Source organism: Olea europaea, chromosome 3 (genome assembly GCF_002742605.1).
Source record: "Olea europaea var. sylvestris chromosome 3, O_europaea_v1, whole genome shotgun sequence".
Taxonomy (NCBI): domain Eukaryota; kingdom Viridiplantae; phylum Streptophyta; class Magnoliopsida; order Lamiales; family Oleaceae; genus Olea; species Olea europaea.
In genome coordinates, this window is record NC_036239.1 from 20412219 (window position 1) to 20418175 (window position 5957).

Genomic DNA, 5957 nt, shown 5'->3' on the forward strand with positions numbered 1-5957 from the left:
CTGCACAATAAGAAATCATTAACTATTGATCGCTAAACATTGTGTTTGTGTGTATCACAGTATGTGTATATGTGTACTTTGTGGTAATTGTTATGGAATTCGAATTTTAATCACGTTTATAATTAATGTTCATCTTTGATTATGACTCATGTGATGCCTTTCATCTAACACCATCTAAGTAGTATACCTTCATCACCTACGCAAAATAGAATCATTCATAACTAGTTTAAAAAAATATAACCCATGTTTGAGCCATATTTTCAGCCACAAAAAATGAGAATTTCGATCGTTGGAGACCAATTTCAGTCAACATATTTAACTTCATCTCTCTTAGGTGGGACCAGTGTTTGAAAATAACGGTCAAAATTTTTCTACTTTATTCCTAGAAAATATGGCTCAAACAGGGGCATAATATTTCGATTGCAATGTGATTGAGTTGGTGTGACTCCATTTATGTGAGAATGAGTTTTATTGTGTATACATGAACTGTGATAAACTATGACTTGACAATGTTACGCCCATATCCGAACTATTTCGGAGAGTCTACCTCTGCCTATTACAAGGTGTTCAGCACCCATTCGAAGTGGTTCCGAAGTAACTTCATCACCAATGTTGTCGATCTGCTAACGCACTGTGAGGCATAGACAATTCTGCTGAATCGATCGAAACGTCCTCGCCCCTGAAGCTAAGGCGCACTCCGAGGACCTCTGCCAGGATCCACCGCCAATTTCAGAAAGAGATCTATGTCAGGATCCTTTCTGCCCGTAAGATTTAATTGATTTGACGTCTTCATGAGCCTAATTGATGTGACGTATCAACTTTATGTCAACTCAACTCGGAAGAAGTAATTACCCGCCCACTCTATAGACGCGTCTGATTGATGCCTATGAGCAGACGTCTCACACCGCAAGATGCATACACGTGTCCCGCATCCAACAGTTCTCCTCCTCTATAAATACCCAAAGTTTGACAAGATGCAAAGGTAATGAAACTTTTACAAGCAAATATATATTCTTCTCGCCACTATTTTGCACAACCTTGGTATTGTTTCAATCACCTGAGGCTAACTTGATCGTCGGAGTGTATGCGGTCGCCACCACCCCCGCTGGTTTCGACCGTGTGCATCTGACCGTGCGTTGACTGTGTGCAGGGAGGAATACGTGGAATAGCTATCGGTTGACCACGTGGAGGGTCCAATTTGCGAGGTCAACAGATTGACGCCATCTGTGGGAAACTTCCCGTCCAAAGTTCTGCATTCTCCACTGAAGAAACCACTGGAAAACTAGCAACTTACCTTAAAAAGGGCACGTTGTTGAAAAAGAGCAAAGTCGAGTTATAATCCAAGTTCTCATCACCCTTGAAAAAGGAGATAAGATGAGTTCCAGCTATGAAGACGACAATCCTATGAGAGAGGCCTCTGAAGAAGAGGTGCTCCGTAACAATGTCACTTACCAGAGACCCCATCACCGACGTCGCCGAGATGAAAGAACAGCCATGCTTACTGAATGAATGGCTCAAATAGCTGCGGGCATGAGAGACATCGCAACTCAGAATGTGACGATGCATGAACTCCTCATGCAAGCCCGAGGTCACAGGGTTCTCAAATGCCCCATGGATCTTACCCAGTTCAGAAAGCCCCTGCGTCTCGTTCTCGAGGCCATATGAGTCAGCACGGAGAACGCCTCCTCAAAAGAGAAGTGGGCGTAGAAGTCACATCCTATGTGCAAGGGAGTCAGCCTGCTGAACCACGATTGGGGGACAATTTTCCTCAAGAATATGAAGCACAAAGATCAGTCAGCGTCTTCGACCGAATAGGGCAAAACCCTGGTAATAGGGTCCGCTCAGTGTGAAGATCAGTTCGGCAAGAACAGAAGCAAGAACAAGCACCTCCTCCTCCTAGAAATAGGAAAGAGAGAAGGGACTTAGTTGATTGGGGCAGCAAAGGAGAAGCGCCTCCACCTCCCCAGAACATTCAAGATGATGAAGGGTCAGATGGGCCTTGTCGATCTTATGAAATTGACGACGATGATGATAACATCCCTTTCTCAAGGGAAATCCGAAGCTTCCCAATGCCTCCGAATTTCATGCCCCATAAGATCCCCAAATATGAAGGAAAGAAGGACCCAGAAAGGTACCTCACCAAGTACATGACACAGATGAGCCTCAAGGGAGCCTCGCCTGCTTTGAAGTGCAGAGCCTTCCACTTAACCCTAGGTGGAGCTGCTGAAGTGTGGTACAGTAAACTTCCTCCCCTGAGCATTAGGAGTTGTCCGGATTTGAAGAAGACATTCTTGAACCAGTACCTCTCACGCAGAGAATGAGAGGCCCCGGTGCAACGCCTGCAAGATATGAGGTAGGCCCCTAGAGAGACGTTGAAAAGCTATCTCGCTAAGTTTACAAACGAAATCACGTACTGTGAGCAGGTCACTGACAAAGAAGCTCTTTCAGCCTTGAAAGGCAGTCTCAACATGAATACTTTGTTATGGAGGGATGTGCGCAGCAAAAATCCCACTACTTATGACGAGCTGGTAGAAATGATGAGAGTAAAGATTGTTAGTGAAGAGATGATTGATTACCGAAATCGTGCCGCGCGAGGACTCCCTTCGCCTCAGAGGCAGGTAGGTCGAGGACCCACAGCACACCTTGTCACTCAGCAATGGGCCCAGGCAGGGCATACAATAACTCCCACTTCCGGACAGGCACTGGCTTCTGCCATACTAAATGCAGTGCCGGTATTGGCATACGAGAATTTCCCTGGCGAAGCAAGGCCATCTGGAGGAACTGATAGTAATAAAAAGAAGAAGAAGAAGCGGTCTAACAGACCCTTAAAAGGAGCAAGATTTTGCACTTTTCACCAACTATATGAGCATGACACCAGCGAGAATAGAGACGCTCCTCGACTCTCGGATCGGAACGACCTACATCCCTCCAAGAGGAACTAATATCCTTGCATATTCACCTCCCCGAACAGGAGAGAAAGAAGGCACAGAGAGCAGTCACCCCAGAGAAGAGAATCAAGGGACCGAGGAGAGTCCAGATAGAGAGATGAGGCCCCATTTTCTGGAGGCCAAATCATCAGGGAAATCGGCACGATCATTGGAGGACCTCACATTGGTGGTAACACCAACAACGCCCAAAGAAATTACACAAGGGAAGCAAAGGACCCACCAATGCTTACTTACATTGTCAACGAGTCCCAAGAGGCCAATAGGATGGCCCCAATCACCTTCTCCTAGGAAGATGCACAAGAAGTTTACCACCCCCATTGTGACGCATTGGTTGTGAGAGCCGTAGTGGCAAGAAATGTGCTCAAACGCATGCTCATCGACAATGGTAGTTCGATGAATATACTGTTCGACTCCATTTTCGACAAGATGCAAATTGAACCTGGATTGATCTCCATGACCGATCCACTATTCGAATTTACTGGAGACAGCATCATCCCACAAGGGTGGATTACTCTGCCCGTCGAGATGGGTTCAGCTCTTCTAGTGGCCGAACACTTCATGGAATTCTTGGTGGTAGACCACAGATCAGCCTACCATGGAGTATTGGGTAGACCCGCCTTGAAAGATCTTTGGGCTGTCTCCTCCATCCACTACTTGTGTATGAAATTCCCAACTGAACATGGGATTGCTACGGTACGAGGTGACCAGATGGGCTCCAGGGCATGTTACTTAAACTCTCTGCAAAAATCAGAGCCTCGAACTGTTAACGTGATCATAACTAAAGTTGCCAGTGAACCCAATTTGGGCGTGGAAATGCTCGACGACCCTGAACAAGGGTATACCTCCGAACAAGAGGAAGACGTGGACATGGAAGAGGCCCCTGAAGAAGGGCACCCTCTTGATGAATAGACCCCGAATAATTGACTCCAAGTCAAATGCAATCCAAATGGAAGAACTTGAAACCTTCTCCGCCAACCTAGAGGATCCCAGTCAGGTCCTGCGAATAGGAAAGACATTGTTCTCCGAAGTAAAAGAAGAAATGGTGAGCTTGTTGAAAAGGAACGTGGATGTCTTCGCTTGGAAGCATGAAGACATGGTAGGAATAGATCCAAGGATCAGTTGCCATCATCTTAACATCAACTCCTCCTGTGCCACACATAGGAAGAAAAGATGTGCCTTCAACTTGGAACGGTATGAGGCACTGAAAGATGAAGTGCACAAACTTAGGCACAGCGGCTTCATCAGAGAAGCCATCTATCGGAAGTGGATATCCAACCCGATCCTGGTGAAAAAGCCCAGCGAAAAGTGGAGTGTGTGCGTAGACTTCACAAACTTAAATAAGGCATGCCCTAAAGACAACTTCCCATTTCCAAAGATAGACCAACTTGTGAATTTCACCGTCGGACTTGAACTCTTGAGTTTCATGGATGCATACTCAGGGCATAACCAGATACCTATGTTCCGACCTGATGAGGAGGCTACATCATTCATCACAGACAAAGGACTGTACTGCTACAAAGTCATGCCCTTCGGATTGAAAAATGTTGGAGCTAATATCAGAGGCTGGTCAACATGATGTTTACCGAACTTATTGGCAAAATCATGGAGGTCTACGTGGACGACATGTTAGTCAAAAGCCTCCAGGTCAACGAACACGTAAGTCACCTCGACCAAACCTTTGAGATACTTAGAAAATATAAAATGAAGTTGAATCCCCTCAAGTGCACCTTTGAAGTGGCTTCGGGTCAGTTTTTGGGATATATTGTAAACCAAAGAGGAATCGAAGCGAACCCAATGAAGATAATGGCCTTGCTTGAAATGAGGTCACCTCAGAAATCAAAGGAGGTCTAAAGCCTCAATGGTCCAATAGCCGCACTCAGTCACTTCATCTCCAAAGCTACAGATAAGAGCTTACCCTTCTTCAGTGTGCTGAAGTAAGGAAAGAAGTTCCAATGGACTTCTGAGTGCGAAGAAGCCTTCCAAGCGTTGAAGAAGCACTTAGAAGAGGCACCCCTGTTGTCAAAACCTCAACCAGAAGAGTCATTATTACTGTACTCAGCAATTTCGGACGAGGCGATCAGCGCTGTCCTAGTTAGAGAAGAAAATAAGCACCAGTTACCGGTATACTATGTCAGCAAAACACTCCTCCCAACTGAAACACACTATCCAGACATGGAGAAATTGGCACTCGCTTTCATCACAACCTCAAGGAAACTGAGGCCATACTTCCAGGCCCACTCAATTGAAGTTCTCACCAACTTTCCATTGAAGCAAGTGCTGAGAGAACAGATGCATCAGGACGCCTGCTAAAATGGGCGATCGAGCTTAGTGTTCGACATACTGTTTTAACCTCGACATGCCATCAAGGGCCAGACCCTTGTAGATTTTGTGGCTGAGTTTACCAAAGCCTCAGAAATGGAGGCGACAATGGAACCAGCCGAGCCCCCAATGTGGAAACTGTTCGTAGATGGATCCTTTGGAGAGGCTGGCTTCGAGGTAGGGATCGTCTTGGAAAGCCCCGAAGGCCATAAGCTAAATTGCGCAGTAAGGTTCAGCTTCAAAGCCTCAAACAACGCTACTGAATATGAGGCCCTTCTAGCAGGCCTTAGACTGGAGAAAGAAATGCAGGTCAGAAGGCTCCTAGCAAGTAGTGATTCTCAGCTTGTAGTGAGTCAGGTCAATGGAAACTTCACGGCCAAAGACAGTAGCATGGTTGCATACTTGAAATTGGTTCTGGACCTAGTTCCTCATTTTGAAAGGTTCGAGCTGTTTCAAGTCCCATGTCTAGAGAATACTCATGCAGACACCCTATCAAAATTAGCCAGCAGCAAGGATTCAGAGCTACTAAAGGTTGTCTCCATTGAACACTTATCGAAGCCCTCCATTTTCGGAGGTGAAGAGGTGCTATGGATAGAAGGCACCCCGTTATGGATGCAACCCATCATCGCCTATCTTAAGGACCAATCACTACCAACTTCTAGAAGCGAGGCAAGGAAGTTAAGAAGAAGG